Below are 9,459 nucleotides of genomic sequence, written 5' to 3'. Positions count from 1 at the left end.
GTCATGGAGAAAGCCTAAAAATGTATAACCTAAAAATTAATGTAACTGATTTACTATCAAGAGTAAGAAGAGAAAAAGAAAAAAACAATGAATGAAAATGTGGTTTCTGTGTGTTTTTTGGTTGTTGTTGCTGAAAATAGTTTGTCCTAGAATGAAACCATTGATTATTATACACTAAAGTAATATCAGGTAATGTTATGGCGAAGATTGTTTTTTTGATTAGGGGTTATATCTAATATATATAAATATATATAAAGACAAAGGGTGTCTACAGTCTAATTGAAGAAGTGCAAGCTTGTGCATGCAAGCAGCAGTGTAGTCCAAGTGTCACGATTTAAAAGACGATGCAGCCGGTGGCTTGATTGTGAGGAGCGCGCGGCGATGTCCTGTCTTTAGTGCAAAGTTTATTGTCGTCATCATCCCCCCCCCCTTCTCAATGATGCCACTGAATGGAGACTGACTAGCTCAGCAGGTTTACCCCCCTCTCCTGGTTTGTCCAAACTGTTACTTTGGTATTTTTGGATACACTTTTTTTTCTTCTTTTTTTTTTAATGAGGCAAAGGGTCATATTGGTAATGTAGGTCATGGTTGCCTTCTCCATGCCAGGGGATATTTCTTTGTCCGAACGTGTGTGTGTGTGTTAGTGTGAGAGATTAAATCCCAACATAGCTACACTATTAAATCAACACAAATGCCCCCAAGTCACTTTTTTGCTTTTCATTTGAAATAACTGATGTGGATGTAATGGTGACAATTCCATCTGTACAGCAATGTCTAGTCCATGTTGACTTATTCACATTTTTTAGTGCTTGATTATGTATGTTCATTGTGATCAGGTATTTCAAGTTTTTTCAAATCTGTTTGTTACAACTTTGTACTCCCGATTACTTTGACATTGAAAGACTTCTGCCCTTTGCCCTAAGTTCATCCTCTGTGTGTGTGTTTCACTGACCCCCCCCCCCCCCCCCCAGATATCTGGTTCATGTCTGCGTTGTATTTCCCCCGACCAGTCTAGCCCTTGTGATCGGAGCACTGATCACAAACCTCTCCTATAATCCTAGTCTCTTCTCTCTCTCTCTCCTCCATCGGTACCAGTCTGGTGAGAGCACGGCTGGTCTCAAGCAATACGGTGATTATGCCCCTTGGATGTTCCCACCTAGTACTGCTCCTTCCTTCATGACCGTTCCGTGCATGTGTAGGAGGAGGTGGGGAGGAGTCACGGGGGGCCTCTGAAGACCTGAGACGCAGACGTGCGGCCGCCTCCCCCTCAGGACGCATGCACTGGGTGTGTTAGTAGTACGGGGGCTCACGTGCACGTTGACGACAATGATTACTGTCTAAAAAGGATGTTTGCTGCAATAGAGAGACATGTCGGGTTATCTAAGAAAGTATATGTATCGACATTATAAAGGAGCAATGACATGAAATAATAAAGATAAATTGACTATCTTATAGGCCGCTGTTGTAGTGGACATAATGACGTGTAACGGTTCTGAAAGATCTATCTTGGTTTATCTTTATAGAAAAAACTGAGCCTTAATAAACTGTCCATTCAGCAAACACTTCGTCTGGGTCTTGAGTTTCAGTCTGTACCATGGTGACCCAAGTTTGAAATCGGGATGGATCCAGTGAATGCAGGTCAGTGACTGAATGGTATCTTCAGGTGTAGTTTACCTTGGACCCTGTTAGTTTCCTCTTGCACCTGGTATCTACTGGACCTATATAAACTTGCAATGGCATTTAGAGGCCTTGTCCAAATTATAGGCGGAGCACGAAGCAAAACTAATAATAACCTACACCCTGAGACGCAGTTCGACACCTGATGGTCAGGTTTTTCTTAATGTTTGAAATGCTTAAAACAAAGCAGGGTTAGCCGATGACCTTGAGACAATGACCTACATATGCGTCATGGAGTGAACAATGTGTCCTGCCACGTTGTTACTCGACAGTCAATTGCCACTTAGAAATAAAAACATCTAAAAAAAGAAACATGGAAAATACCACACGAACAAGTCAATTATTCAAAACCACTCCGTTTTTATTTGATATCATATGATACAAAACATGCATCCACCCAAGACGTAACATAAGATGCCGTAACATGTCATTTACATTCTGCAGGCTCTACTAAATAAAGCTGTAGCCTATAACTCACAAAGATTGGCCATTAATCTATCCCTGACCAACACCAGGCATTGAGATAGCATTGCCATGCCATGCATTGTCAAGGGTACGATTAGAAAAAAAACTTGATGGAGTAATGCTGGATATTTACAGAAAAGTGTGCTGCATGGCTAGCAATTATCAGACCCCGTTCCCATCTTGACAAATCTTGAAGTATTGTCCTGCACATAAGTCAATGCAGGTTGGCTCCAGTGCATGGTGCATAGGTGATTTAAAAGCTGGTTGCACTGTGTTTTAATGACGCCACGTCACATGGCTCATATACGGTTTGTAACTATAGTTGCTAATACTTGGTATATTCCTTAAGTCCAATAGCCCTACAGTAGCCTATAGTTGTGTGGTCTATTTACAACTGCCCTTCATCCTAATATAATTTGAGTTTAGCATGAAAGGCCAACTAGAACTATAGCATAGCCTAATAGCTTCAGTGGTGCGTTGTCAGAAAGACGCCAATAGATGGCGTGGCATCCCTTTCTATAGGCTAGTAGTCACTATCCGATCAACGCCGTGCAACGTTGTCAGGACTGCGTGCCGTAGGTACTGTAGGCCCGACTCGAGGCTCTGCGTGTGAAGCCACGGTGATTAGGCTATTGGGCCTATATGACTTTCCCCCCCTATTTTAATCTACATTAAAATTCATGTAATTTCCTGATAATTTAGGTGAACCTATAGCGCAGATTACATAAATATATTTATGTCTTTCTTAGTCCTATAAATTATTTGGTAAGATCTTTCAAACATTTCACATTTGACATAGAACGTTTTATGATAATCACCAACTGCTCGACCTCGTCCTTACAAACAATGTTGAATATTGTCATTAACAAGCCAATCATTTCACAATTGTAGTTAGGGACTAACGGCATTAAACTATTTTAACCATATAGAGATCTTTGAATATATTTATATATTTTTTTATTTACCTGTATTTATTTATTTGTATTAGCTACCACGAGTAATATTTGTCACGAATTCCTCTTAAAGAAGGCCCCGGTTATTGTTTGACAATGAAATACTTTCATTCCATTACCAAATAGATTAGTAAAAGAAGTAACTCGCCATATTCGTGAGTTTACCTGCATCAGCAGAGGTTCAATAAAGATGGATGCCATTTATTCGAATGATAACCGAAGATACCTATTTAAAACCTCAAAGAAGGCATACTGACCCTTTTGATGAAGGTCAAATTGTCAAGTCTGCAAGGTAGCCTATACCTCCCTTGCTAGCGACGCATTCTGCATTTATTTCATATGCATAGCCTACATACGTCTGCAGACAATAGCTCACGTATAACGTACTGGGCATGTATTATATGTTGTAGGTCTAAAACACAATAAGCTACCTTTGACTGAATTCGGTGCCTATGAACAGATAACCTAGACATTGAATGGCAACAGCTCTGCTATAAAATAGCAAAGTACGCATTGCGCCCACCCAGGAAAGGCAACACACCCCCCCCCCCTCTCTCACACACACACACACACACACACACACACACACACACACACACACGCACACACACACGCACACACACACACACAATGCGGCCACAAAAAGAGGTAGCAAGTTTAGGCCTAATGCTATATGGATGGCACAACATGACCGAGGTTTGAAACATCCTTTGCTAAAAGCTCAAATGATATGAAGCATGATGCCATGTAGATTCCTCTCTTGGCATTCACCGCGTGCCTTAATTGTATGTACATTAAATCAAGGTCCGCTGTGAACACGCAGAGTGAACCCTTCACGAAGTCGCCTTCTCGTCCCGCCGACATGGACACCGCGCACCCAAACTGGACCTCCACCTCTAACCCTGTTTGACACCCAAACTCGCACTAAGATCGAGGAGCTGCACCACCGTGCAAAGATACAAGACGTGCGACTAAAGAGCTCTGCCTTCTGCGCGCGCACCCAGGAAGGGCAACAACACACATCTAAGCCGATTTATGATCTAGTAACACACACACACGCACCTCTAAAGCCGATGTATACTCTGCCAATATTACGCGTGACGATAATGAATCTCCACTGTTGCATATTTAAGTTCTGCGCCATAATTCATGTCCGCATACGAATATTAATATTCCTGTGTCGTCGTAGCTCGACATTGAACCCCATCATCAGTAAAAATACAACATCAATGTAGCAAGACTCGCACGTTTCCTTTATAGCTTAGCTATTAACAGCTATTCCATGCAACATTCCTGCTCTGAATATACTCTGCAGCTGTGCGCATTTACGCATCTCTTGGCAGGTTACCTTGGCACAGAATGACAGCTTCTTGCTTTGTCCCACCTCAATACCACCCAATTTACAATCCTAGCCTAACCCAGAAAGACACAGACATCATATATATACGAGAAAATGTCACAAGAAAACAATCGTAGCTCGGTATAAAGCTATTAGTTGATATACATCCCACTGAGAGCAGTATGTTCCATTTAACGCGGTGCGTGTGCAGTTCCCCCACTTGTCCATAATCAACGCTCTCGGACAAAACGCGCGACGCATCTCTGCTCGACACACTAAAGAAGGCTATACTTTTACACCTGCTATATCTGGAAAAACACCGTCGATTGGCTATGCGTCACATAGCATTCTATAGCACATCCCTATAGTCACTTGAACAGAGGATGGTTCTCGTGCGCATCGTAGGTGGAAAAACGCCGTCTTTCTTCACCTTGGAAAAGCTCCGTTCTCCTCGCAGAGATATGCTCCTGCAGCTTTGTCTGTAAACAGCTGGAACTCGCGTTCCTCTCCTTTTGCCGTCTTTTTTTAATCTGACCCATTTCAGGCACAATCCAGCCCTGGGTGCACGATGCGCCCCTCTCTCTCTCTCTCTCTCTCTCTCTCCCGGGCTCTGTGATCCACTGTGTCGCGGATTAGAGCGCCCCTCTTCCCATCCCAGACAAGTGCGCGCCTCTGCTGATTGGGCTCAGCGCAGAAGGATTACATCGGCACACAGTGACGTCATGGCCCGGGCCCAAGTTCTCCCCCATTAACCAAATCCTCATCAGCGAAATGTCCTTGAAACCGCGGGGCTGACATTCTGCAGCGCGTCACGGGTGCACCGGGCAGACATAGTGTTTACATCAGTCTAAAATACTTATTGGTAGCCTAGTTTATATACGGTTCGCATTCACAAACAGACGTGATATTGTTGCCTATATTCAGAACAGGCCAGAATAGATACGACGAATTTCTATACGGTCGCTGTGTAGACCTTTATTCGCAGTATAGCCCAAGTGTGATGATCCGTTTAAACATATTTAATGGCGCAAAAATAAAGACCGATCAACCGACTGATGCCTTTGTCCTTTTGATTCAAAACACCCCATGCGATCTCCACTCAGTCTAAGTTAGATTCTATAAGAATAGCATGGCGTTTTACTCTTATAGGCTTGAAGACATTATATAGCCTATTGCAAACGCTTAGGCCTTAAGCCTATCAGTCTGTCACTGCGACGCGGGTCTGACCTCCAGCCCAGCTCTGTTGGGTGAAGATAGAAGTCGAGGCAAAAATAAAAGGCATTGAAAACTCATGGAGTGCATTTGAAGCTCGTCTATTCAGCACCGCACTGCAATCAATTCTCCATTGATGAAATGTGATGTCATATTGCTCTCCAAGCAATTGTAATAATAACAGCCTATACCAATAGGCTATATTATGATCATAGACTAAGAGTTGCATTTATATTCTTTGCTTTAACCCTCATCCCAAGTGATAGTCTATAGCACCCGCTCCTTTTGTAACTATAGCCTATTATACAGATTACAATTTAAAAACAGACAACGTGTGAGGGTATATACCGCTGTGTGTATAGTTAGTATTTTAGCCTAAATATGACGTTTAAATCAACTAAATATTTTAAATGTTCCACATTGAAGGGTTATTTTTTGCAGGATTGGACTAACATGTCTATCTTTAATTAAAGTAGAATAAAGGTGTGTCTGTGTGTCGCTTACTAACATACTGTCTATTCTGCTGCAATCGGGCCTGTTTTATTTGAGCGAGACATTTGTATAAAAACATCAGAATAATGATTTGATGCAGCATATCCTTGTTCGATTAACTTCCTCGGGAATATCGATTTCCACACCGGAAGAGAATGTCATTTGGTTTTCAAACGTCTTCTCCCTCCCAGTGCAGCCTCCTCTCACCACCCACTGCTGGCCGAACAAAGAGATGGAGAGAGAGAGAGAGAGAGAGAGAGAGAGGGGGGACGGCCGGGAACGTTTAGAATTAAACCGCTGTGCGCGTTATCCGCAATTAACGACACCATATATTGCAAATGGAGTCTTTTGCATACGAGTTTGATCTTTAGCTATTTTAAATAGACTATTGTTTCACCCGAACATCCATTTCCATCTACATCTCAAAACGAACATCTTTGCATCCTCATTAATGCAAGTCATTCCATCAATGCAAGTCATTACAGTTATAGGCCCGGGCCCAGTCCACCGCCAAACACACATGACAAGTGTATTAATTTAACAGGGCTACTGCTATAGGAAATATATACTTGGACGGAAAATAAATAAACAGTCTACTGAAACATCCACACAGTGGATTTCACTCAAAATCCTTTGTTCGTTTTCTTACACTCCTCGTTGTGGGGTTTTCTCCAGCAATGGCTCGCGGTAGTAGGTCCACCCGGTCTTCATTGGATTGTGTGCAGTGACAGAGAATGTACCTATCTCTGCATCATGTCGCATATCTGGGAAAGTAACATCCTCGTCTCTCGGGCGCTGGAAGGAAAGGGAGAGTGAGGAGGAAGGAGTCTCTACACTCGGTCGCCTTTCTCCCCTCGTCTCTCGCTCACTGCCTGGTTGAGCGGCCTCCACGTCTCCGGCTGAATGAAGGGGGAGTTGTCCCCGTGCATTACAATGACATTCAGGCCCCATTCATTCAGCCACTGTCTAACGGTCTTTGGACAGCAAATGCACCCCCATCGGGGGGTCGCAGCCCCCTCATTACACCCCCCAATCCCAACACGCAGCCCCCACAATAGCCCCCAACAAAAGAGAGAGGAGAGTCGGCCCCAGTTGTGCGCGGTGCGGCCCCTGAACTTTTGAGGTATGCTGGGAAAATATTCCTCTGCTTTTGAATTACATTAGCGACGTGCGTTGACGAGTACTATGCTGTGTTTACCACCCAAAGTAAGACTAATAATACGAATATAAAATGGTAACTATTCCCTCCTCTCCTACTTTAGGATATGGGGACGGGCGGAACCTTTTATGTTGATGGTTTTGGCGAAGATGCTGCGGTTGAGACAAAAAGCCAAGGGTCTGATTGATTGATTGATTGATTGATTGATTGATTGAAAACTTTATTAACAGATTGCAGAATGGGTACAATACAGTACAGCTCAATACACACAATTGTTAAGGGGATGCAGACCAGAGAAAGACTTTCGTCTTGTTTACATCAGGGTCCCCCATTTTCAATTAATCAGGAATTGAGTTTGTAGAGATGTTTGTCAATAGACACATGTGCATGGCAACCGTGGTCTCGTTTAATTGGGGGTCTATATGTATTGGAAATTTGAACAGATGAACAGTGTCAAACCCTATACCGTAAGTTATGGGGCACAACGGTGTTGGGGGCAAATAACCTTGATAAAAAAAGAAGGTTATTTGCGCCCTGCAGAGTGGAGAGCGACCATGCACAGCGCGGGCAAACGCATTGTCATGTTCTTCTCTGTCGTCGCCGCCTGTCTCTTCTCGAGGTGTCACGTCATTCTAGAGAATCGTGCGCCATGCGCTCATACAAGTCACTATTCAATTATGGACAAGAAATGTTGACATTCTGTAGGCCTTGGTGTGGTTCTACAAAGTCGTGCACTCAACATTTAATGTAACGCAACAATAAAACAATGAAATAATTAAAATAAAGAAAATAAAAAAGGATACCCATTCCCGTACATAGCTTTGCCTATATAGTAGCATAATGCTAAGTGTGGTAATATAGTTGCACCTGCAGCCGCCCTGCATGCGTCCATGACGTCCAAAATAAGAATGACCTATATAGTGCAGTATGGGTTTGCTCTTTCCATGCAGTATCTATGGGTTTTAACGTTTTTTCTTATATATAATTAATTATGACTAAATATAGGCTACGTGACAGTTATAGATCATGATATATATGCTATGATAACGACAATAATAGCATCAATTTACAACAATAAGCCTATACAGCAGCATCACCAACAACAAAAATAACAACATAATTGTGATTATTATTATTATTATTATTATTATTATTATTATTATTATTATTATTATTATTATTATTATTATTATTATTATTATTATTATTATTATTATTATTATTATTATTATTATTATTATTATTATTATTATTATTATTATTATTATTATTATTATTATTATTATTATAATAATAATAATTATTATTATTATTGGGCTATTGTTATTATTATTATTATTATTATTATTCCATTGTATTTTTCTTTCATCTTCGGATGTCTGTGTAGTGAGTGTAAGATTGACGCCACGTTGGTGAAGAAGTACGTTAGAGAGTCAGTAGGTATTGTCCTCACTGGTAGGGCAACTTTCCCAGGGAAATCATACGATTTCCGAAATGCTACTGAAGGGCCGGATAGGCACAGCTGGGCGTCTGCTTATGGTCCTATTCATCCCGGGAGGGAGAGGTCAGGGCTGTGGCCTGGCGGCTGCTATAAGCTCGTTACATAGTTCACATAGTTCATGCTATAGTTTCTAACCTGGCTCCAATAGCTTGCCTGTCAAGGTCTAATGTCGGATTCCTCCATCAGATAATAGGTTCATTCTAGATATTTAAAATAGCTGTAGGCCTATATATTTTACTGATGTTTATATATTTTAATTATACATTTTAATGTTATTTTTTATGTCGTATTCTTCTTTCTATTTTCTTGCGATTTAAATAAAAAAATATCTAATTTCCATGTTAGTTAATTTGAATTGTATGTGAATTGTATATGGCGACATATAACGTCTTAACACAATGTGCATCGTGAGTACAGCCTATACTATTTTTACAATTATTTATCTTTTTTTTTGAGTCACGTCTGCAGTGACACAGTGCTTATCAAAGAGAAAACACGCAACAACTGTGTTACATGTTTTTTCCCCCTTTAAATTGGCACGGCGTCTTGTTTTGAGAGGCATATAAAGAGGTGTAATTTTGCAAACATTTCTTAAGTGCGGGACCAGAAGGACCCTCCAATATTGTCCGGCGAGAGAAAGAGAAACACCTTCACAAAAGAA

This window comes from Notolepis coatsorum (genome assembly GCF_963971535.1).
Source record: "Notolepis coatsorum genome assembly, chromosome: 17".
NCBI lineage: Eukaryota > Metazoa > Chordata > Actinopteri > Aulopiformes > Paralepididae > Notolepis > Notolepis coatsorum.
This window is presented reverse-complemented; position numbering follows the sequence as displayed.